This window comes from Panthera uncia, assembly GCF_023721935.1.
Source record: "Panthera uncia isolate 11264 chromosome A1 unlocalized genomic scaffold, Puncia_PCG_1.0 HiC_scaffold_16, whole genome shotgun sequence".
NCBI lineage: Eukaryota > Metazoa > Chordata > Mammalia > Carnivora > Felidae > Panthera > Panthera uncia.
The window spans coordinates 16,607,423-16,634,157 of record NW_026057576.1 but is presented as its reverse complement, the minus strand read 5'-3'; the positions used below and the strand labels follow the sequence as shown (position 1 = coordinate 16,634,157).

The window sequence follows — 26,735 nt, the reverse complement described above, 5'->3', positions numbered from 1 at the left end:
TCTTTCTTCCACTTTAAAATCTTTCTTCTGCTTGATCAAGTCTGCCATTGGTACTTTCTACTGCATTTTCATCTCGTGCATTGTATTCTTCAGCTCCAGAATTTCTCTTTGGTTCCTTTTGATGATTTCTCTTTATTAAACTTCTCATTTTGTTGGTGTATCATTTTCCTGATATTGTTGAATTGTCTTTCTATGTTTTCTTATTGCTCACTGAACTCCCTTCAAACGACTGCTTTGAATTACTTATTGGGCAACTGTAGACCTCCACTCCTTTGGGGTCAGTTACCAAAAAATTACTGTATTCCTTTGGTGGTGTCATGTTACCTTGCTTTTCGTGCCCCTTGAAGCCTTTCAAGAGAAGTACCTTCTGTCAGCTCTGTTAGACATTCTGAGGCTTTCTCAGACCCTGCCTATGGATACTCCTGCCCTATACTTCTTGTTCCCTCTTGAGGAAGAATTCTTAAGATTTTATGCCTTCTTTGGATCCTGCAAAGCCATGCTGGGTGCTGACAGCCTCCTGTTTGTTTGTTTTCCTTAGAGATACACTGAATACTCAGATGTGTGTGCTTTCTCCCAATCCTGTAGAGTTGGGCTAGCTTTCTGAACATGCTCGCTAGTCATCTGCAAAGGCTTGCTCTCACTGCCCTTGGGAGTATGCACCAGGAGCCAACCACAGGGTGGTAGCATATGTGAGTCAGGCACACAGAGTGCCAGGGTGTCCGTGGGTCAATTGAGCAGATCCGTACGTGACACATCACCAAGAGCTAGCAAGCAGGCTTCCTCACAGAGTCTGCAAAGCAGTTAGTAGGAACTGAAACACTGTGATACCCTCCAGCAGCCCTAGATGCTGTTCTCCCAGCCATTCCCCTCCCTCAATTATGTAGCACACCTTGTTAGTCTGGGTAGGGTGAGAAAGAAGTGGGTTTCTTGGGTAGCATCCCACACAGCTAGAGATGCTGGGTGTTTACTCACACCCTCTCACTTTCCCGCATGGAAGAAATCATGGTCTCTCTTGGCACTGAGCTGTGCTGCCTTAGACGAAGGGTAAAGTAAAACTGTTCGACTTTCCCTCTTACGTGCCTCCAATCTTGGATATATATATCCAGCTCTAGCAGTATGCTGGAACCTCTCCACTGGACTCTCCAAATTCCACAAACCAACTCTGGTCCATGGATTATTGTTGAAATTGGTGTTCTCTTGTAAGGGGGTGGGGACAGTAGAAACGCCTCTATTTTGCCGTTGTGATGACATCACCTCTATTGAAAACAAAGTCTTGGCCCATTCCATTCTGTTGGCTTCAATTATGTGAACTTTCTTGATTTGCTTTATTCTTCTGACTTCACATTTATATATATAATTTATATGTTTATAATTCATGTACATATTATATATATGTACTATATATTATTTATACTATATATATACTATATATATATATTTTTATATATATACATACATATAAAATTTATTTACTGGCAACTCTTTCAATGCCCATCTTACAAATGTCCCTTTCTTGAAACTATATCTTGGTCTGTCCTAGGCCCTTTCCTACCCACTGTGATCTCATTCACTTCCATGACCTCAATTACCATCTGTAAAGAGATGGGGACTCACATCTCTCTTCTGAGCTTCTGATCCATATACCAAGCTTTTCTCTAACACATCCTCTTAGAAGTCCTGTAAAATGCTCTAATTCAATGTATGCCAAACTGGATTCTGATCTTTCTCACCACCACTTGCTCCATTCCCTGTGCCAAAACTTGGTCATGGCTGTGATTCCCTCCCTCACCTCATTCTGTATCCAATCAGTTCTTCCTCCTATACAACTGATCAATGTGCCCCTCCTCATTTGCCTCACCCCACAATCTATCATGTCTCACCTACCCTTTTGTAACTGTCCGTATCTTTAATCTTACCCCCCTCTAATCCCTCCCTGTCTTATGACTTAGCCTAGTGGATTTTTCTAAAATGATAAATCTTATTCTTTGCTTCCTCCATACCCTTCAATGGATTTGGTTGTTTTCAGTACTACACTTGCACTCCTTGGTATGACTTAGATGGTTCTTTTTTAATCTGGCGCCCCTCATTTTCTCCAGCCCAATCAATTACCCCTTTCTACTCTATTCCATGTACTTCAACCATGACAAATTTCATTTTCTCTTGGTTTTGTTCCTTCATACATGCTGTTCTCTATGTATATAAATACTACTTATTTTCACAATCTACTAACCTTAATGAACATTCCTAAATATTAATTCAAATAGTAATGCTATAGATTCTATTGACTTTTATACTGGGTAATTATATCATTCTTAAGTTTTCTTATTTTCTAATCATTCTACCTTTTATTTCCTGAAGATGGTTACCAATAAAGAATGAGAATTCAGCTGACAGAAATCTTATCAACAATAACAGATATTCCAAAAGATGAAGTAATACTTTAATAGTCTTGAAAGAAAATAATTGTCAACCTAGAGTTATGTAACCAATATTAATATCATTCAAGAATGAGAGTAAAATAAAGACATATGTACACAAACCTATACCCACGGAAATTACTATTCACAGTCTTTCACCAGTGTATCTGCTAAAGCATGTGGTTCAAGAAGAAAGCAATTCAGACTAGAATTAGTGGAATGCGGTAGACAATAACAAGGTAAGAACATTGTAAATACATTGGGAAATATAAAGCATTGGCTATAAACTTATGACAATAAAAATTAGAATATTTGATGGATTTTTAAAAAGTGAAATTAAAACAATAAGCAAAAATAGCATGGAAGATGGAAACATAAGATCACAATTAAAAAGTTCCAACATCCTGATATTATTGGTAAGAATGATGTAAATAATTAAGGACTTTATACTTTATCAAATTGTATATTTTTGTTAAAGTACTAAATCTAAGCATAAGTGAGTAGAAAAAAAAGAGAATAATCAATGAATCTAATAAATAAGAAGACGAATGGGGGAGAGCAAAGAAAAACATGACAAAACAGAGAAACATGAAGTAATGTGGCAGAAGTATGTCAGAAATATAAGAAACCATAAAATTTTAAATAAAGGTCATCAGTTTATAAGAGATTATCATATCAAATATATAATATTCATGAGATCATAATGCTGAAAAAAAGAAACCTCGCTGACCTCTCCTGGAGGATTGTAGGAAACAAAATCATTATTCTGAAAATTGGTAAGTGAAGAGGAAGAATAGAGCTTTTATCCTAGAACAAACTGGATTTCTAGAATCTAATCTAATCTTTCTCTAAATCTAATTATTATAGTAATCATGAGATTAGAAAAATAAGTTAAAAGCCACCTTGAAGAAGCATACTACCAGATTCAGAATGTAGGATATTCTACAGGAAAAATAATTTGTTTTTTCCAACAAAATGTGATGTAGAATAAAAAGAGAAGAACAGAGGAAATAGTCATTAAACAAAAAGGCAACAACAAAATGCAACAAATGAAACTTCTTTGTGGAAATTTTAATGTAGACTGGGTTATTAAATATTGTGAAGAAATTATTGGGTTTTTTTTTTCCAGATTTTATGACGGTTATGTTTGAGAAAAAATCCTCATTGGTTAGCTGAGGGATTGACTTTAAAACAATTATACATAAGGAGGAGGAGCAAGAGGAAAAATGGCCAAGAAGGCCAAGAAAGAAAATAGCACGTGGAATGGATAGGTGATACAACATAGCACGTCTATTAAGTGTTGAATCTGAATCTAAGTTACAGGATTTATTATACACTGGTCCCCCTTTATCCATGGTTTGGCTTTGCTTTCTGTCATTTCAGGCACCTTCAGTCAACCTTGGTCCAGAAGCCCATGATCCTCTTTCTGATGTATCCTCAGAAGGTCATTAGTAGCCTAATGCTATGTCACAATGCATACGTCATCCACCACAGTTCATCTTATCATGTAGGCATTTGATCGTCTCACATCATGGCAGGAAGGGTGAGTGCAGTACAATAGATTATTTTGAGAAAGAGATGACGTTCATGTAACTTGTATTACACCTTGCTATTATTGCCCTATTTTATCATTAGCTCTTGTTGTTATTCTCTTGGTGTGCCTGATTTCTAAATAAAACGTTATCATAAGCACGTATGTAAAGGAAAAAACAGTACATATAGGATCCAGCAGTATCTGTGGGGGGCTTGGAATGTATCCCCTGTGGATAAGGGGTGACTTTTGTTTCATCATATCAATCCAATTGGAAAGGGAGTATTCTTATCAGATGATGTTTTTAATATCCAGCCCTGTTCTTCACTGTAAGAATCAAACTTAAGGGGGCACCTGGACGGCTTAGTCAGTTAAGTATCCACCTTTGGCTCAGGTCATGATCTCATGGTTTGTGAGGTCGAGCCCCACATCAGGCTTTATACTGACAGTGCAGAGCCTGTTTTGGAATCTCTGTCTCCCTCTCTCTGCCCCTCCCCTGCTTGCATGGTCTCTCTCTCTCTCTCTCTCTCTCTCTGACTTCCTCCTGTCTCTCTCTCTCAAAAATAAATAAACATTTTTTTAATAAAAAAAAAGGAATCAAACTTATGGAAAAATAAGACATAACAGTAGATAATAAAGCTATGTGAAAAGATAGATCAGGAAAATAGCCAAAAGAAGCTATAAATGCTAGTATTAGAAAAAGATGCATTAAAGGAAAAATTATTTCTAGAGTTAAAAACACTACCAATAATTAAAGCAACAGTTCACCAAAATATATGATTATCATGAATGTGGATGCATAAAGCAGAGTCAAACATATGGAAAACTGATAAATCTATAGTTATATGGGGAGACTTAAACATGTATCTCTTAGAAAATGTGATCAAGAAGAGAAATTTTGTAAAAACACAGGAGATATGAACAATATGAGTCCCAAACTTTACCTAATAACTGCCTGTAAGATTCTGAACTAGTATGCAGAGAACGAATATCCTTCTGAGCCATCCATGAAACAGTCAAGAAACCTGACCACTTTTTAGGCCATAAAGATCCAAAGAGGTGATAGCCTATAACCTGTGTCCTTGACCGCAATGCAAATAGATTCAATATCAGCAATAAAAGATGATAATGAGTCAGAGTGGAAATTATGAATTTCTTAAAAATAATTTTTTCTAATTTTTAAATTCTTATTTGTTTTTGAGAGACAAAGAGAGAAAGGGAGAGAGCCAGCAGGGAAAGGGCAGAGAGAGAAGGAGACACAGAATCCGAAGCAGGCTCCAGGCTCTGAGCTGTCAGCACAGGGCCCGATGAAGTACTCAAACCCACGAACCGTGAGATCATGACCTGAGCTGAAGTCAGTCACTCAATTGACTGAGACATGCAGGTGCTCTATCTTAAAAATAATTTCTAAAGAAAGTTTTAAAAACTGGTAGGATATAACTAAACAGTGCTTAGAGAAAATTTATAACTTTAAAGACATGTATTAAAAAACAAGGCAGATTAAATGTAAACAAGCTAAATATTCAATTCTAGAAGCTAGAGCAGACAACAGAGTAAATACAAAGGAGAAGAAAAGAATAAATAGAAAGGGTATTTAGGCGTAACCAACCATATAAAAGCTGATTCTTTGAAAAGACTAATGAAAATGTGAATAAATCTGTAACAACATGTCAAAAAAAGAAGAAAGCACTATTATAAATACAAATACATACAATATAAAAATGTGCAATATTTTATTAGGCCAGACTAGTTTGTATTACAGAAAAAATCAATACAAAGGTTTCAATGGCTTAACAAAATAGAAGCTGATTTATGCTCACAAAAGGCCCTTAGTTTATCCAGGTGATTCTCCAAGATCTTTCTGCAGGTAGCTGAGCCTTCTAGGGTGCTCTGATCTCCTACTATTTGCTTTCATGATCACCCCACACTGGCTATTAGCTATACCCTAGAGGTACCTAGAGGTGATACCCATCACTTTCTGTCATATTGCACTGGACAGACCAAGTCATATGGGCAGGCCTGACAGCCAGGGAGTGGTCTTCCCTTGAGGGTTTCCTGAGAAGAAGAAAAGAAGAAATATAGACCAGCATTCATAATATTTACCCATATAATGAATAACCTTGTCACAATAAATTTAAACATTTACATGAAATTGAAAATTTTCAAGAAAAACGGAAATTACCAAAACTGACCCAAGAAGAAATAAAAGACCCAAACATAACCAAAACTGTTAGAAACACTGAATCAGTCAAGAAACTTTTCCTCTCAACGAAGGCCAACAAAGGTTTGGTTGACAAAGGTTATACTGAAAAATGTTAATAAATCCTCAAAAACCAAAAGATGCCTCACTTCTGTAATTAAGAATATTTTTTAGGGGCGCCTGGGTGGCTTGGTCGGTTAAGCGTCCGACTTCGGCTCAGGTCATGATCTCACGGTCCGTGAGTTCGAGCCCCGCGTCGGACTCTGTGCTGACTGCTCAGAGCCTGGAGCCTGTTTCAGATTCTGTGTCTCCCTCTCTCTCTGCCCCTCCCCTGTTCATGCTCTGTCTCTCTCTATCTCAAAAATAAATAAAAACGTTAAAAAAAAAATTTTTTTTTAAATAAAAAAATAAAAAAAAAAAAGAATATTTTTTAAAAAGGTGGGGCACCTGGTGCCTCAGTCGGTTAAGCAACCGACTCTTGATTTCAGCTCAGGTCATGATCTCACGGTTTGTGAGTTCAAACCCTGCATCAGGCTCTGCACCCCACTCCTCTTTTGAGGTTATTATAATTTTGATAAGAAACTGGATAAAGATAGTATCAGAAAGGAAAACTGAATATCATTATCATCAATCAACAAAAACACAACAGTCCTAAATATAGTACTTGTGTAACCAGCACAGCGAACAAGCAAGAATCATAGGACGTACTCATAAAACACCTTCATTTTGTTTCCCACTCTGCCTTTAAAATGTGTGTGAAGAAGTGGACTGCTTCCCCCCTCCTGGATGAAAACTCAGGCATACTCAGGATTTTTCTGATTATTCCTAGGCAATTAAAAAATCCCAAGTCAAACACAGTCTCAATTCAGAAATTCAAATGGTAAGTCTCATATCAAAACTTAAAACTTGATTGAAGGATAGATCTTTCTTCCCGAGCTGTAGCTGGGTTTTGTGAAAACCCAGTGGCCATGGAAGGAGGGCTGAGTTGACTGTTTTTTCTTGCTAAATTCCACCACACTTAAATGCTGCTAACAGCCTCTCTGAGCCTGAGAATGAGAAGGAACACAGAAAAGGAGAGGTAAAAAGAGCTAAATAGTTCTTTCCATGTGTATCACCGTTTAACCTGTTCTTGTGCTCCCTGGGCCTAAGGCATGTTTAAAACTAATGCCTTGTTTTGTGAGTTTTTTCATGTTGTTTCCCCTCCCCCACCCAGAGCATCTTGCTCTGACAAACGCAGGGAGGGAGATGATCCCACGTGCCTCAGCTGTCCGCAGCGAGCCAGCCCATCTTCAACCCCTTAGAACTTTAGCTGGGAATCAGTCTACTGCAGCCTAGCTTTGGATGACACAGAGAAGGCTCTCAGAGTAATCCTGTTGAATCCCCTTCCACTGGGTTTAAGGAGGGGAGCAGACTTGCCCCAAACAGTTCCTTGGTTTGAGTTAGAAAAATGTGATCCTTTCTCCAACTGACCTTGGTGAGTAGCACACAAGGGATTTCAGGCCCTATATGTTCCCCCTTCCTTGTGTCCTTGTGCATTAAACAGCATGCACAGATTTGTGCAGAAATCCTGACCCAGCACCAATCCTTGGGGTTACAGTGGTGGGGAGTGGGGATGGATAGTTCATACCATAATTCCTTACAAAAACAAAACAAAACAAAACAAAACAAAACAAAACAAAACAAAACCCTCTTCCTAAATCCCCTTTTGAAACTCTGGCTCCAGAATCTTTTATACCTTTGATATAGATAAAAGGCTTACCAATGATCTAAGAAGATTTGGTCACCTCTTATCCAAATCCTACTGGGTAGTCTATTTCAAGTTGACTATTGTGTCTGATAGCTGTCATTCTAGAGTCTTGGCCAGAACTTCCAGTGTAACAGCCTATTCAGCCAGCAAAGCAATTCCTGGTGTCTACTAATCAAGCCAGCCAAACAACTAAGAGGACCACGTATCCCAGGACTTATCCCAGGATACAGGGGTTATTAAATCAGAACACTTGCTATTTCAACTCACTATAATAACAAATTAGCAGAGGGGGGAAATGTAGTCATTTTATTAGATGCAGAAAAACTCCTTCGAGTATATAGATTCAAAATTCTTTTATTCTTTTAAATCTTTTATGATTTAAAACTTACAGCCACCTAGAACTGAAGGAAATTTCATTTGCTTGATAGAATGAATTTCCCCAAAGAATACAATAAACATAATTCTTAGTGATGAAATAATAGGATTCCCACTGAAATGAGGAATGGAATGAGGATGTGATCCTTGCCATTCAGTGTCATGTGGGAGGATGTTATCTACACGTCAATTAATCAGTCAATCAAAATTTTAAAAAATAACATATAAAAAGTAAGAATGAAAAAAAATCATGATATAGGAGAGTCTAGCCAGTAAATTAATACCAGGAAAACGCCTGAAAAAATACAGAAACTGTGTAATGTTTGAAAGGGGAAAAGAAAATTGACATTTTTTTTCTGACAGTATGATTGTGCACATGGAAAACTCAAGGGAATTCACAAGCTATTAAAACTAATGAAAGATTTCATTAAAGTCAGTTGATAGATGGACAACATGAAATTTAACAGCTAACAATGAACAAGAAAATGTAATAAGGAATAGTTACAAAACATATCTAAGAATAAATCTAACAGTAGATGTGCAAACTATTTATGGAGAAAATTAAGGATATTACTGAAAGACACAAAAGCAGGGCTAAGGAGGGGCACCTGGCTGGTTCAGCTGGTGGAGCATGTGACTCTTGATCTTGGGGTCATGTGTTCAAGCTCCAGGTCAGGTGTGGAGATTACTTAAAAATAAACTCTAAAAGAAAAAAAAAAAAAAAGTAGGCCTAAGCAAGGAGAAAAATTCACTGATTTCATGAGAAAGATTAGATATATACAGATAATGCAACTTTTTCAGCAAAATAAATGTCATTCCAGTAAAATCTCCAAATAGGTTTTCCATGGACTTGAGCAAATATTCTAAGAGTCATATAGAATAAAAGTCCAGTGATAGCCAAGACAGTTCTTTAAAAGGAAACTGAGACTCCTCTTACCAGATATCAAAGATTTATTAACATCTATAATTCTGCATTATATGATACATATTAATCTATATAAACATGTGTGTAATAATTAAGACAATGTATCATTATAGAGTAATAGATAAACAAATTATCAGAACAGAATAGTGTTCTAATAATTTGTCTAGAATTATTAGACAAATAACCAGAAACACACCCAAGTTTATCTAGGTCCTTGGTATCTAAGAGAGGAGGTAATGCACATAAAAGGGGAAATAATGGCCTGTCCAGTAAATAGTACTGATATGATTCTATTTCTGTGTGGGGAAATAAAATACAATTAAGACATACCTTATATTCCACAGAAAAATGTTTTAGACGTATTGAAGATTAAAGTCTCACATAAATCAGATTAGAATCTGTCCTTGGAGAATAAGCTCCTGGGGTAGGGAAGGATTCCTTAAACAATTCAGACTACAAAACAAAACAAAATAATAAAAAAAGGAAAATATGATAAAGAATTTAATAATAATTCATAAGAGAAATAACTGAAAAATTTGTCTAAACCAAAAATTTTAAAGTTTCTAAATGACAAGAGGTACAGTGAGCAAAATGAAGAGAAACAGAGTACTGAAATGAACACATTTGCCAGATATACAAGGATAAGTATGGAGGGTATATAAAGAACGCCCACAACTCCATAAGAAAAATAGGCAAACATTATTAACTGACAATTTTCAGAAAAGGAAAGCTTCTAACCACCAAAGATATGAAAATGCTCACTTTTATTAGCTATTAGCAAAATAAAACAGCAATGACAATTTTTAAAATCTAATTATTCCAAGTGTAGGTGAGAATGTAGAAAAAGAGTCATTACAACTGCTTTGAGAATTAAGTTGGCATTCTCTAGAAAATTTGAAAGTATGTAGACCTCTGTTTTAGCAATTTTCATTTCTGAGTATAGCCAAAGGAAAATTCTTACCCTCAAGGAGATAGACAAGGATACTCACTATGATATCACTTGCAATAATAAAAGAATTGAAATCAACTAGAAATTCATCAATATGGAAATGAATAATAAATTGTGATGCATGCATATGGTGGACATAATATGACTTTTGATATAGACATGTTATACATATGTTTATATTAGAATTATGATATATCTGTATGGCACTTCAAATAAATAAATTGATTTGTCTCAAAACAATGAGATCTTGAGAGGAACAAAACAAGTTTTAGAGTTATGAACTGTATTTTTTACCAGATGTTAAATTAAAAGCAAGAAATGATACTTTTTTTTTTTTTTTTTTTTTATATATAAATGTGCATCAGAGATTTAAATGCATGGACCAGGAAAACATTTACCAAATTTGTGATCTGGCTTCTGGAGGGGCAGAGCTGGGTAAGAAAACAAACTTTAACCCTATCGTAATGTTTCAATCCTTTTCACTTAAAATTTGAATTAAAAATGAAAACAAATAAGTAGGTTAATTCTCAGTGGTGGGTACTTGGAATTGTTCTCCTTAACTGAGTATTTTCCTGTAGTTTTAAAACTCCTCAAAAAAATTAATTACATTCAAGTGACATTCTGTTGAGATTATAGAAGGCTTTATGATTGGTGGGTATGGTCCTTCTCAATAGAACCATCAGCCAGATGCTTAAGAGATGCTAAGCTAGAAGACATTGGATGTGCTCAAGGAACAATAGTTGGACAGACCAAATTGTTTAGAAGATAAAGTGCATGCAAAGTTAGAGAAAACTATTTGTGATTAGATGGAAGTCCTTAAGTACTAACCATCTGGGGTTGGGCTAAATTCAATAGTCAGTAGAGACTCCTTCAAAATGTTTAGTTTATTTTTTTTAAGTTTATTTATTTTGAAAGAGAGAAAGTGTGTGTGTGAGAGAGAGCAGGTAAGGGGCAGAGAGAGAGGAAGAGAGAGAATCTCAAGCAGGCTCTGTGCTGTCAACCCAGAGCCCAACTCAGGGGTTGATTTCAGGAACATAGAGCTCGTGATCTGGGCCTAAAGCAAAAGTCCTGATGCTTAACCTACTGAGCCACCCAGGCGCTCCCAAACATCTTGTTTAAAATAGATTTTAGGGACACCTGGCTGGCTCAGTCGGTTAAACGTCTGACTCTTGGTTTTGCCTCAGGTCATGATCTCATGGTTCTTGAGTGGTTCTTGAGACCGAGCTCTGCACTGGGCCCTGTACTGTCAGTGCGGAGCCTGCTTAGGATTCTCTCTCTCTCCCTCTCTCTCTCTCTGTCCCTCTCCTGTTCTCACTCTCTCTCTCTCTCTCAAAATAAATAAACATTAAAAATTTTTAAATAGATTTTAGGAAGATGTCTTTAGTTCGCAGAAATTGAAAAGTAAGTATGAGTATGTGTGTCAGGGGTGGGGGGAAGCCACTGGAATTTTTAAGTTGGTAAATTACATGTGGTCTTTAAGAGAGTAGTTTCATCAGGATAGGAAGATGATAAGTTTCAAGGAGTGAGTGGATAATGAGGAAGTGGAGGGAGTGAGAACTGCTTGCTTGGTTTAAAATAGAAGCTTGGTAGTAAAAAGAAGGCAAGGAAGTCTGGTGGCTTGAGGCAGCATTTGGACTGGAAGAGTTATTATTTTTAATGATAGGAGACAGATGTGTATACTTTTTTTAACGTTTACTTGTTTTATTTTTGAGAGAGAGAGAGTACACAAACAGAGGAGGGGCCTACACTCTCAGCAGGTTCCACACTCTCAGCAGGGAGCTTGGTGCCAGGCTGGATCCCACGAACCGTGAGATCATGACCTGAGCCATAATTAAGAGTCACAAGCTTAACTGACTGAGCGACCCAGGGGCCCCGACATATACTTAAGGCCAAGGAGGAGTGGTGGGAAGGAAGAAAAGGAAAATGCAGCGAGTAGATCAGGAACAGCATGATATTGTGAAGTGAGGGGCAGTGTAGGATAGCAAAGAGCAGCTGAGAAGGTAGGTGTGTAAAGGAAAAGAACATGTTTTCTTCCAAAGGAAGGACAAAGCAAGAAAAGACAAGTGAAGGTGCCAATACGTTTTGAGTTGGCGATGTGGCAATGCTCAGCGGATGCTGTTTGTTCTCAATTCTTCAGGATGAGGGGAGGTCACCTACTGACCATGAGGAATGGGAGCTGAGGCCACACATTCAAAGGATGGAAACAATGTGACATATCTGTCGGAGCACGTCCTATCCCTACCTAGACTTCTGCAGGCTATTGCCATTTCTGCTGGAGCTGAGATCCAGATGTGGAAAAAGAGTGGACATGAAATTATCTCGAGTGAAATCTCGCTCACTTTAAATACTGGGGGACAAAAGGTCTATGGTGCCTTGTGAAAGTTTATCTCCCCAGAAAAGTTTGGCATTTCTCAAAGGAAGTATTTGCTCCCATAAAAATACTATGTTAAGAGAATTCTAATCATCTCGGCCAGCATCCACCAATAGTGATGGCAAACAAGCCATGCTGATTTCTGACGGCTTGCAAAGCCATTAATTAGTCCAACAGAGTTCTTTTTAAGATCCAAAGCATGCCAGTATGGAAAAGACTAAAAGCACTGATGAAAATGTGTTTTCTGTTAAATAGGTTATGGAAGAAGCCCAAAAATATTGAAGTAGTAAACATTTCAAAGAGAAACAGTGGAGGGAGTCCAAATTCCCAATAATCCCACTGGAATAAGTTCAGTGAGATCTGTGTGAGGCATAACCCCTTCATGTCCTAAAATAATTTACCAGAATATAACAAAGGTCATCATGTTCTAATTAATTTGGAAAAAGCTCTGAAGTTGGATTCCATGAGTGTTAAATTACTGAAGCTAAATCACATGCAACTAAAACAAATTGGCCAACTATTGCTCCTGGGTCAATTTCAGCCCACTGCTTATCCTGTCTTCCTGTTTTCCTTCTTTCTTGTTTTCTCTTTCTTTAACCCTCCATCCCACTCTTTCTTTCTTACTTTTTTTAAGTTTATTTTTGTTTTGAGAGGGAGAGAGCTAGCAGGGAACGGGCAGAGACACAGAGAGAGAGAGAATCCCAAGCAGGCTATGTGCTATCAGAGTAGAGCCTGATGTAGGGCTCGAACCCATGAACCATAAGATCATGACCTGAGCCAAAATCAAGAGTAAAATGCTTAACTGACTGAGCCACCCAGGCACCCTTCCTTCCTTCCTTCTTTTCTTTTTTCTTTCTTTCTTTCTTTCTTTCTTTCTTTCTCTTTCTTTCCCACAGTCTAAAAATGGCTTTTACATTTTTAAATGGTTTTATTTAAAATGGTTACATAAGTATCTTTACAATGTCTTTCATTTTGTCTCTTGTCTGGCAAAGCTAAAAAATTTACTACTTGGCCCTTTGCCAAAAAAGTTTGCCAACCCCTGTACTAAATGATCCAAAATTGGGAAAATAAGAAAAGGAGGCAAGCCTCAAGAGGAGAGTATATATTCCTGGATATAATGGAAATACAATTATGATGCTGTTTATCCACTACTATTAGTCCATTGACACTAGTTTTCCTTTATTACTGAGAGGTTTGCCTCATATTTTATCATTTATCTCCACAGTAGCTTTAAAGATAAACCAGTCTTATGTGCTGCAGTGGTTGTCAGGTGGAAACTTGTGTTTGTGAATGACTGTGAATTACTGAGATGGTAGGTTCTGGAGCCAAATTAACCATCTGTTGGAGGGACTAAAAGCGAGTATGACAAATAACCCAAGTGGAGAGCAAAAATGGTGGATCCCCTTGAGATCACAAAGCATTTTTGTACAGCTGTCCAAAGACAGGTGGTAAGCCAGTCCAAAGTCTGAAAGCTGAGATGCATGGTGCCATCTTGAAAGAAGCCCAGAAGTTAAAAAAAAAAAAAAGGGGAGTGGGCAGGGAACAGAACTTAACATCAAGGAAGACTTCGTGAACAAATGGAATGTGAAGATGCTAGGATCTCTCTCATGTCTTCAGAGGGGACTGGTCACGTGTGCATTTCTGGAAGCAGTGGTTGCTGCTGAACAAATGAATCAGCATCGGAGTGAGTGGGTGTGGATGGTTAATTTGACCAGGAGAGTTGTGGTTCCTCTTGACTACCCTTGGGGTGATTCACTTCTGTGTAACAACAGAATTCTGACAGCAAAAGCCTTTTTGTTGTCAGGTGATTTTTCTCTCACTTTCTCTCAGTTATTCTCTTAATAATCTCATGAGTTATTATTTTTTTCCATGACAGATAGGCAAGCTGACACTCAGAGCAGTTGAGCAACTTGACCAAGGCCATCCACTTTGTAAATGAAAGTCATGATTTACTTACTCTCAGACCTTCTTTCCTCCAGCCCCAGAGCACTTTACCATTAATCTTTTATCAAAGCTTACCCTCTTTTACAGTGAGCTGTTGAGAACTAGGCTTAACCAATGGGTTACCCAGTTAATACATAATTTGAAATGTCCAGAGGCCTTCTTTTTTTTTTAAGTTTATTTATTTATTTTGAGAGAGGCAGAGAGCAAGCAGGAGAGGGGCAGACAGAGAGGGGTACAGACCCCAAAGTGGGCTCTGTGATGACAGCTGAGAATCTGATGTAGGGCCCAAACACACAAACTGTGAGATCATGACCTGAGCCAAAGTCAGATGCTTAACCGACTGAGCCACCCAGGTGCCCCAGTGAAATGCCCGGACGCCTTCCCCATGGACCTCATACAAACTAAATAAATTTAAGCATTTTAAAAATCCTTATTGACTCCAAATTTTGGACAGTGGAATTTCTTGTTAGTTTGTTCAGGAATTTTTAAAATTTTATTTTATTTTTAATAGCTTTATTGAAGTACTATTGATATAAAATAAACTGAATATATTATAGTATAAAATCTGATGAATTTTGACATGTGTATACCCCTGTGAAATCACCCCCAAAGTAATGAACACCCCATACCCATCAACCCCCAACGTTTCCTCATGCCCCTGTGATCTTTTCCTCCTGCCCCTCCTCCCATCCCCAACCCTTCCAGCCCTTACCCTATCTCCAAGCCTGTGTTCTGTTGCAACAGATTAGTTTTCATTTACTAGAATGTCAAATAAATAGGATCATACTATATGTATTCTTTTTGTCTGGCTTCTTCCACTAAGCATGATGATTTTGAGGTCCATCCCTGTTCTAACATGTATGAATGGTTTATTCCTCTTTGTTGCTAATAGTCCATTGTACGGAGATGCCATAGGTTTTTTCATTTATTCACCTATTGATTGATACACATTTGAGTTGGGTTTTGTTCTCTTGGGTAAATACCTAAATATGGAAAGCCTGGATCATATGATCAGAATGTGTTTAGCCTTTTATGAAACTGTCAAACACTTTTTAAAAGTGGTTGCAGCATTTTGCATTCTTGCCAACCGAGTATGAGAATTCCAGTTCCTTCGCAGTCTTGTCCACACTTGACATGGTTAGCCGTTCCAATTTTAGCCGTTCTAATCTGTTTGTAGTGGTATTTCATTGTGGCTTTGATTTGCATTCCCCTATTGACTAACAGCAGTGAGTTTTTCTACCTGTGCTTATCTGCCATCAGTATACTTTCTTGGTGAAGTGTTTGTTCAAATCTTTGACCCATTTTTTTACTGGGTTGTTTGTTTTCTCGTTACTGAGTTTTGAGGTTTCTTAATGTATTGTGGATTAAGTCCTTTATCAGATGTATGTTGTGGAAAGAGTGTCTCCCAGCCTGTGGCTTGTCTTTTCATTCTCTTAATGTAGCCTTAGAAGAGCAGCTTTTACTTTTGATGACATCCAATTTATAATTTGTTCTTCTTGGATCATGTGTTTGTGTATGGTCCAATTGTCAAGCTTACAGAGAACACCACACAGAATATTTATGGTTCCCATAGAGGATTTTCTGCTTTGCTTACTTACTTTAGACTGGAGTCACTTTCAATGCCTTAGAGATGACGAGAAGTCCTCTGAAAGTTCTTTCAATTGTGTATTCCATTCTCAGATAATGTCCCTCATATTCAGAGATGAATGGGTTCCCAGGGTTTTATTCATTTTAGAGAAGAGATGGGACCGAGTTACGACCATAATTGAAAGATTGCACAGTTTACTGAATGTTGGTATTGCTGAGAAGTAGATCATGCTGTCAGGGTTTTATAAGGCCCTGTATCCTAAGGAGCTCACGTAATTTAGTATCAAAGGGGAAGTTAGTAATCATCTTGCCCACTTGCCTATGTAGCCCAGGCTTCCTTCCCATTGAATCTTCCCTCTTTCATTCAGATTTTTGCTTAAAAGTCACCTTTTCAAAGAGGTGTTCATCTTACCTAAAATAACAAAACCCTCCTGGCCCCATTACCTTCGATTTCCCTCCTCAGCTTTGCTTTCCTCTATAACACCACTACCTGAAATTTTATTGTGTATTTAAATTTTATGTACGTCTTTATTTTTTTTCTCTGCCCCTCCTACATGGGTAGACTTCTCTGTTCATTACTGTATCCAAGCACCCCCCCATGTAACCATTCAAAAAATATTTATTGACTGAATGAATTTCTTCTCAGCCTGAGTGTCAGCTCTGACAAATAACACATTGTACTGGAAAGAGAGCCACGTGTCCTGCGTTCTCGGCCTTTCTCTGCCACCAGCTATGGAATTTTGTTAAACGACTGGGTTGACTTTGTGCTATTTAAAGACTGACCGGTCCGGCTCCATCACACCGCGATCATAGGAAATTCATACCATGAGGCAGCCCCTGCCGGTGTGGGGCTCTGAAGACATTAGATTTTTTTCTTCTGGGGAAACAAATTTAGCTTTTCTAAAAAAGAAAAATTGGAACCAAAGTTGAAACCAGACAGTTTCTATTCTTTCTACTGGTTTGAAGATCTGCTTCCTTTGGAAACTTACTCTGAAGAGTGCCAGGCGTGGTCTGAGTGCTTTGATCCTCCAGTGGGCAGGTATCATTATTGTCTTCACTCTGCAGAGAAGAAAACAGGCGTTGGGAGTTCCACAATTTGCCTAAAGCAATGGTAAGCTGGGAAGTCATAGAACAGGATTGACTCCAAGAAGTCTGACTCAGGAGCCCATGTCATTTCTTCTATGTTCTGTTGCCTTTTATTTAATGCTGTGTTTTAAAATAGATATTATATTTACATGAAGAAGCAAAACAATATAAAAACTTATACACTGAGAATCTTGTTTCCACCTTCTTCTCTCCTTCCTATTGAAAACACTTTATTAGATTTTAAAATTTATCTTTTTAAGGTTTGCTTATACCAATGAGTATTTTTGTTTCTCTTCGTTTTTGCAACAAAGGTAACATTTCAGATCCACTGTTCTATCTACTTTGAAAAAAAGTCATGGTTTGGGGCACCTGCGTGGCTCAGTCGGTTGAGCGCCCAGCTTTGGCTCAGGTCATGATCCTATGGTTCGTGGGTTCGAGCCCCATGTTGGGCTTTGTGCTGATAGTGCAGAGCTTGCTTGGGACTCTCTCTCACTCCCTCTTTCTCTGCCCCTCCCCTGCGCATGCTCTCTCTCTCTTCCTCAAAATAAATAAATAAACTTTAAAACAAGTTGTGATTTTAAATATACATTGTTCAGCTGTTATTTTGCAGAATTTCAAAACAATGGAGAAAATCAAAAGGAATATCACAATGAACACTAATATATGCTTCACCTAGATTTTCCAATTTTTAACATTTGCCACTTTATGTTTTCTTCTCTATTCACCTATTTGCTGTTGTTTTGCTGAACCATTTGAAAGTAAGTGGATCTATCATGACACATCGTCCCTATATACTTCAGTGTGTAACTTCTAAGTAACCAAAATACCATATTTACAAAAGTAAATATTGCAAGAGTAATATTGAGTCAATAACATCTAATATACGATCCATACTCAGGCTTCCCTTGTTGTGCCAATCGTGTCAACTGTTTACTTTTACAACTGTTTACTTTTTTCTGGTTTGGGAAATTAAGAGTTGCATTTAATTTTCATGCCTCTTTAATGTCCCTTTATCTGGAAAAATTTCTCGTGACTTGTTTTTTTTAATTAATTAATTATTTATTTATTTTTTTATTTTTTAACGTTTATTTGTTTTTGAGACGGAGAGAGACAGAGCATGAACAGGGGAGGGGCAGAGAGAGAGGGAGACACAGAAGCTGAAACGGGCTCCAGGCTCTGAGCTGTCAGCACACAGCCCGACGTGGGGCTCGAACTCACGGACCGTGAGATCATGACCTGAGCCGAAGTTGGACGCTTAACCGACTGAGCCACCCAGGCGCCCCAATGACTTGTTTTTTTTAATCTTTCATGATATTAACATTTTTGAAGACACGCCATTTCTTTTATAGACCATCTCACACTCTGGATTTTTCTGCATGTGTTCTTGTATATTTGGACAAACTCTCCTCGTACGGCCACCACATAGGTGATATTATGTTCCTGCCACTGCATTGCACCAGGAGGCACTGAATTTCAGCATGTTCCTTTATTGACAATATTCCCTTTTATTACTTTGTTGAGATTTGTTCACCAAAGGTCTCCGTTATGAAAAAAACTTTTCTCTCCAGGCTGTGCGAATACCCTATTTCCCATAACCTTTCACCCAATACTTCTTACTATCCATTGATAATCCTTGTCTGAATCAATTGTTGCATTGGGATTGCAAAATGGTAGAGTTCTAATTCTGTCATTCCTTCTACATTTATTAACTGAACTTCTTAGTAAGGGCTTCTTCCGCTTATATACATACTTGTTAATTTAGTATCATTTTAATCTCAATGGTCTTTTTTATCCTTACCATTACTATCATTATCCTTTTTGATGCTCAAAACTTTGATGTTTTACTGTTGGCCTGATCCTATATTCATTTCACCTGTTTCCATTAGTCTTTGGGTACTGTCTTGCTTTCAGGCACAACTAAATACACACATTTTGTACTTTGCTTAAATGCCATACTTTTTTTTTTCTTTTAAAATATATCCTGGAGATTTCCAAAATCACTGTGTTGAGAATGCTCTCATTTTTTTTTTTTTTTTAACTGGTGCACTGTGTCTTATTCTGTGGATTGTTTACTAAACCAGTCCTCTTGCTGGAGATGCAGTTATTTTCAGATAATGCCATGGTGCAAAACCTGGTGTATACATATTTTCATTCCTGTGCATTTGTAGAATAAATTCTTGGAAGCAGAATTGCTGAGCAGATGAAATGCATACTTAGTTGTTGTTAAATATGCCAGATTCCCCTATGTGGACTGTACCATGATGCACTTCTACTGACAGAGACCCCTGGATTGCTGCTAGGAAGGTCTGTTTCTGAGGTTCTAGTGGTACCTTCCAAATTTCCCATCTTCTTGACTGGGGTAGAAGTCGCAGCTCCACCTGTGGACTAGTTCAGTGATGATTTTCAGGGAATTGTTCCTGGAGTCCCAGCCCAGCTCTTTGCATGCTTCCAATAATTTGTAAGCACCCATTTTCCACGTTTAAATCTCTTTCTGTACAAAATGCCTAGAAAGGTTTCAGCTTGATTAGCACACTCATTTTTTTTTTTTTGCTTGCCATGAATTTTTTTTTAATATAATTTATTGTCAAGTTGGCTAACAGTGTATATAGTGTGTTCTTGGTTTTGGAGGTAGATTCCCATGATTCATCGCTTACATACAACACCCAGTGCTCATCCCAACAAGCGCCCTCCTCAATGCCCATCACCCATTTCCCCTCATTCCTGCCCCCCAACCCTCAGTTTGTTCTCTGTATTTAAGAATTTCTTATAGTTTGCCTCCCTCTCTGTTTGCAACTATTTTTCCCCTTCCCTTCCCCCACAGTCTTAAGTTTCTCAAGTTCCACATATCAGTGGAAACATATGATATCTGTCTTTCTCTGACTGACTTACTTCACTTAGTGTAATACCCTCCAGTTTTATCCACATTGTTACAAATGGCAGGATTTCATTTTTTCTCATTGCCAAGTAGTATTCCATTGTATATATAAACAACATCTTTTTTTTTTGTATTCCTCACCAGTTATACTATTTTATTTTTTTTTATTTTTAATATATGAAACTTATTGTCAAATTGGTTTCCATACAACACCCAGTGCTCATCCCAAAAGATGCCCTCTTCAATGCCCGTAACCTACCCTCCCCTCCCTCCCACCCCTCATCAACCCTCAGTTTGTTCTCAGTTTTTAAGAGTCTCTTATGCTTTGGCTCTCTCCCACTCTAACCTCTTTTTTTTTTTTTTCCCTTCCCCTCTCCCATGGGTTTCTGTTAAGTTTCTCAGGATCCACCTAAGAGTGAAAACATATGGTATCTGTCTTTCTCTGTATGGCTTATTTCACTTGGCATCACACTCTCCAGTTCCATCCATGTTGCTACAAAGGGCCATATTTCGTTCTTTCTCATTGCCATGTAGTACTCCATTGTGTATATAAACCACAATTTCTTTATCCATTCATCATAAACAACATCTTCTTTATCCATTCATCAGTTGATGGACTTTTGGGCTCTTTACATAATTTGGCTATTGTTGAAAGTGTTGCTATAAACATTGGGATATGTGTTCCCCTATGTATCAGCACTCCTGTATCCCTTGGGTAAATTCCTAGTAGTGTTATTGCTGGCTCATAAGGTAGTTCTATTTTTAGTTCTTTGAGGAACCTCCACACTGTTTTCCAGAGTGGCTGCACCAATTTGCATTCCCACCAACATGACAAGAGGGTCCCTGTTTCTCCACATCCTCGCCAGCATCTATTGTTTCCTGAGTTAATTTTAGCCACTTTGACTGATGTGAGGTGGTATCTCAATGTGGTTTTGATTTGTATTTCCCTGATGATGAGTGGTGTTAAACATCTTTTCATGAGTCTGTTAGCCAACTGGATGTCTTCTTTGGAGAAGTGTCTATTCAGGTCTTCTGCCCATTTCTTCACTGGATTATTTGTTTTTTGGGTGTTGAGTCTGGTAAGTTCTTTACTGATTTTGGATACTAACCCTTTATCTGATATGTCATTTGCAAATATCTTTTCCCATTCCACCCGTTGCCTTTTAGTTTTGTTGGTTGTTTCCTTTGCAGTGCAGAAGCTTTTTATCTTGATGAGATCCCAATAGTTAAGTTTTGCTTTTATTTCCCTTCCCTTCAGAGATGTGTCAAGCAAGAAATTTCTGCTGCTGAGGTCAAAGAGGTTGTTGCCTGTTTTCCACTCAAAGGTTTTGATGGTTTCCTGTCTTACATTTAGGTCTTTCATACATTTTGAGTTTATTTTTGAGTATGGTGTAAGAAAGCGGTCTAGTTTCATTCTTCTGCGTGTTGCTGTCCTGTTCTCCCAGCACCATTTGCTAAAGAGACTGTCTTATTCCATTGGATGCTCTTTCCTGCTTTGTCAAATATTAGTTGGCCATACACTTGTGGGTTCAATTCTGGGTTCTCTATTCTATTCCATTGATCTATGTAGCACACTCATTTTTGGTTTCCCTCCCTTCTTTGGCTTACTTCCCCTATTCCCACAGGATCATTTCCACTTCCCATATTAATAACTGCATCCCAATTTGCATCAAGGTCAGCTTTTGGGGGTATTCAAACTGAGAAAACAATGGACATATATTACTCTCATGATTAGGGTGAAAAGTTCTTTTAAAATCCTATTATAAGGAGTTATTAATTTTTGAAATACCAAATATCTGCTAAAGAAGATGATGCTATTTGTTTTGTGACTTGAATTGAAGGTATAAATCTTTATCCCCTTGTAAAGTGGGATCATATTTGAAGTATTAATACAAATATTATTTCCACATCTCTGAGACCACTAAAAATTTTCCATTCCTCCTAATCTGTTCAAGTCAGTAGAAGAGAACTAAAAACATAAGGTACAAGCAGAAGAAAAAATAGGGGAAAAATCAAGCAAATAACTGAACAACTTTGTGACCTAAAGGAAAGAAGTATAATGTTGTTTACTTGAATAGTGATCTTTTCTCATACCAAGAAGCTAAATGACTTCCACAGTGACTTGAAGAAAGAAGTGTAAAGGAAAGAGATGCCATGCATTCAGGAGGGCAAGCTGGAACTGGAAGCCCCCTCACCAGCAACATTACAGGAGCAAGTGCAAGCTGGGGCAATATGGTGGTCTTGTTGCCCACTTAAGACCGCCAAGCTCCAAGGATTAGCATGCTGATTCTCCATCGCCTTTTTTGGAATTATCCTTAACTGAGGCCAGAAAACTTGCCCAGTAGCCCATGTGATCCATCTCATGTGGACAACCCATGACAGATGTGCCAGATGCTTATAAACTCCATCTTCTCAGATGAGGCTAGGAGAACAGGACACCTCATTGGATTATGTCGGTGCGAAGGGTAAATCTTGCCTTTGAGTGAGGTGTAACTATACAAAACTATCTAGAAATTGCCTGCTGAGCAGGGCAGGTGGTAAAAACATCTCTCATATCACACTGTGACTGCTATTACTGATGGTAACCGCTGATTTTTTGAGTGCTATGTTTCATGCTCTATATTTAATCTCACAGCCACCCTTTGACATAGGTATGTTCTTTCTCTGGTTTTACATATCAGGAAACTGAAATGCAGAAAAGATAAGGAATACAAAGCTTTCACCACTAATGAATGCAGAATTGGGCTTGTGACTTAACAGCTAACATATAAACATCATAGTTCTTACTACTGGTGGTCACGAAGACAAGCACTGGAAGAGGCATATGTAAAACTGAGCAAAACCAGGTAGGTATGGTTACCACGTTGTAGGGTTGGGAATGATTAATCACCCCCTCCCCCAAGGTGTCCACTATAATACGACATTGTTACTCCTCCAGATGTTACTTTTACTCATTTTGTTATATAGCTTCCGTCTTGGGTTTCGGAGCAGAGGCACCAGATTCTCATTTTAATGTTATAATAGGAATGGGCTTTGTTTGTGCCTTTTTCTTGCTCGTGTTATCACCAGTGCTATTAGAACAGATTCATGTGGTGTCGTTCCTCGTTCCCATTACAACCTTTATCACAATAATATGGTGCAGTATTGGAATTTTAATGGCTCATATATTCTGTGAAACATGATGGTAATAAACTGTAATGCTTTGACCTCAGCTTTTTAATATTTGATGCATCGCCCCTTCCCTACCCACCTAGCCCCCTCCTTTCCTCATGCTATTTGAATGAGGATGAGGTAGAATGGGCAGTCACTCAAAGAAGGAAACATTTACCAAGTGGAATACACCTGTTTATAAGCCTATTAAAAGTGTATAGACATTCATGTTCTATTTTGAAAAGAACAAATCACCCTTTCTCCTCATGGCAGACAACACAAGGAGAGTGTAAACTAGAAAACATGAATCAGCTCTTATTACGGGAATCACAACAGGAACAGAAAATGGCACATTGATCATCTATTCTTGAGACAATGGCTAAACTGAGAGCCGAAGCACCACAAAAGCAACTTCCTTCTTCCTGCAGTTGGCTGCATGTATCTATGAACAAAGTGAAGAATATGAGAAGGCAACCCAGAAATGAATTCAACATCAAAGACCAGCCTCGCTGCTTATTTAGAACCCACGTCATGCATGACTCAGGTAAGACCCAGCAATAAGAACCTTCATGGAGCCAGCCAAGAAATACCATGACTGAAATGAATTGTTGACTCCTATATCTCATCATTTGATTTCTCTGTCACTGGGCCCTTTGTCACGTGTTTTGAAAAGCAAAACTGTAACTATTCTTGTTACGACTTTCCATGAAAAATGAAGTGCTATGTTCTTCTGGCACCAGTTATGTGTCTGTCCCTTTTCTATAAAGTGAAAAAGCCCGACCCCAAAAAGTGTTGAAGTTTAAAGAAAGTCTGTGGGGAACTAGAGGCTTCTGGCATGGGAAAATGAGCTGAACTCCCTTGGAGTATTGACCATGCTTCCTGGTTTGACCCTCAGTTTCGTAAATCCAGAAACTCAATTTGTAATCCCCCAGAGTTCATCAGGCTCATGTTGACTTAACCATGTAGGCTACTTCATGCTGCAATATAAGCAGAATGCTAGTTTATTAATTTGTAAAGAGAAATACTGCTACAGGCTGATTCCAGAGTCTAATTAATGGGATAGCTTAGTGATGTATCCCCTCCCACAACAGGGAAATTTCCTTCTAGAGATAGGATAGGGCAAGTCCATGGAGGAGAGCACTCTGTTCTTTTTTCCTAGTAGAATTATTAATCACTCTTCTTTCATCCAAGTTTGAATGCCTTATTGCTGGTCACTTTGCTTTTCTTGAAACCATGATGCTATTCCATAATGAGAACATGTTTTTAAAGAGGTAGAAAAACCAAAAACTCCCCTCCCCCCAAAATGGACAACATGTCCCTATGGGTTAGAGGCTCTAAAAGAATTCACTGGAGGTAAGAATAAAAGAAGGAAAGACGGCCTGAGTGATCCCACCAAGTTTCTTTCTTATCCTCTTAAATAATCACATGTAGCCTTTCAAGAAAGCAGTTTGCTATTAACATCAAAGGAAATTTCTCCTTGAAGCAAGATGAGATGAGTCAAGCAAGATTGGAAACTGGTCCAAGATAAATATTTTAAGGCAATATGAAAATATTTGGGACATTGTGGTAGGATAAAAGGGAATTAATGGACTGTTGCTGAACTAAAGGAAAATCAGTAATGGTATTAAAGGAAATATCCTCATGGAGTTGATTCTAACGGTGGTGTGGTAGACGACCGAGCATGGTCAGAGAGCAACTGTGTGTTACCAGGCTATGAGACTAAATAATTTAAAGCAGTGATCCCACCTAGATGTGTGTGAGCGTTCACTGGCTGGCAGAAAATAAAGCGCATTTGTCTGATCTCTGTTTGACTTACTCCATGAGTTTCCACGATCTGCGATGACCTGATCATAGAAAGAATGCAAGACCTCACTGCCTCCTATCACCCCATCCTGAAAATTCCCTAGCTTCCCATTGTCATGATGTCAGCCCCCATTGTCTTCTTCAGCACAGAGCGATCCAGACTTTGTTATAGAAATTGTAGTGCATCACACAGATTCTCCCTGTTCCTATAGGAGTATAGTCATTCTGGGATTCGTTCCCCCCAGCTTGCAAGAGTGTTGGCCTCTGAGTTCCTCTCTGAGGATTTCTCCCTGGGAGATGTTTCACCCTAAGTTATGCCCTCTGCTTGTGTTGATGCAGGAGTCAAAGGCCTACCTCCCCACCCTGAATTCAGGACAGTTAAACATCTCAGCTGCAGAGCGCCCCACGTTCATTGCCCAGGTCTAATTTGACTCTATATTACAATTCAGCTTCTACCTCCACCAGACTGTGATTCCATCATTTTTTAAAAGTTATTTGTTTATTCTGAGAGACAGAGAGAGTGTGTGCATGCAAGCAGAGGAGGGACAGAGAGAGAGAGAGAGAGAGAGAGAGACAGAGAATCCCAAGCAAGCTCCATGCTGTCAGCACAGAGCCCGACGTGGGACTCAATCTGACAAATCGTGAGATCATGACATGAGCTGAAATCAAGAGTCAGACGCTTAACTGACCGAGCCACCCAGGCATCCCAATTCCATCAATTTCTATATGTGTTATTTCTGACTGCAATCCCCAGTGAGCTTCCTGTACACAAATTTTCTTCTCAGACAGAACTCACTCCCAGGAACTTATGACAAAAGGTGGTGAAGTGGAAGAGGCAGAATTTAAAGTGAGGTTTTAGAGCTGCCTCACCCCCTGGCCAGATGACAGTAAGGACCCCTCAGCAAGTGACATGTTATAGCTGTGCAACTTGTTAAGGCTTTTACCAATGGAGAAGTAAAAAGAAATACCAGCAGAAGAGAATATGCCAGCTGGTATAATATCTCAAGTGTTGGAAAGATACAAGGGAAGAAGTAATCAAAAAGACGATGACACTGGATCGAGTTACTATGTGCTACTCATATATTGCAGAAAGATAATGGAAGGTCGAGAGTGATTATCCTTGTATCTATTGCTCTGTAACAAACCACTCTCAAACTTGGTGGCAACAATGAAAATATGTATTTAATTCACAAATCTGTAATTGGGCGGATTACAGAGGGCCCAGTGAAGACCTCTCCTCTCTTCTCCCCTCAGTATCAGAAAGAGTGGCCAGAAGGCTAGAGGCTGGAGTCATCCAGTGGCTTATTTAATCATTTATCTGGTGGTTGATAACTCCCTGCCAGCTGGAAAATTTACAGGTGACCCTCCCATGCAGCTGCTCGTCTTTTTCACGGCGTGGTAGCTGGTTCCCGGGGCAAAAGTGCCAAGAGGGGGAAGAGAGTCAGGTGGAAGCTAGATTGCTTCTGTATGGCTTTTATATATGGCTTGGCCACAGAGGTCATGTGGCGTCAATTCGACTGTATTCTGTTTGTTAGATGTGAGTCACAAAGGGTGTCTCGTAGGTATGTCAAAATTTGCTGATATGTTTAAAACCACCAGAGTGATTAATCACTTACACAAGGCGAATTGTAGAAGTCAGAAGGCCTCATTTATTGCATATCAAAAGACATCTCCTCTATAGCTTAGAGTACAGAAAAAACTAAGAATCAGTTTCAGGACTCCAGAGATTATGAAATCCTCAGCCTCAGCAAGCTTGATGGACCAAGGCCAGGGCC

General features: G+C 38.5%; 1 long non-coding RNA gene across 1 annotated transcript; it reads left to right on the top strand.

Moving 5' to 3' along the window:
• The first annotated feature begins 16,634 nt into the window (after positions 1-16,634).
• On the top strand, positions 16,635-25,189 carry LOC125934114 (uncharacterized). The gene is made up of 3 exons (XR_007461223.1): positions 16,635-17,157; positions 22,689-22,853; positions 23,431-25,189. It is a non-coding gene; the product is annotated as an uncharacterized LOC125934114 (long non-coding RNA).
• The last annotated feature ends 1,546 nt before the right edge of the window (positions 25,190-26,735 follow it).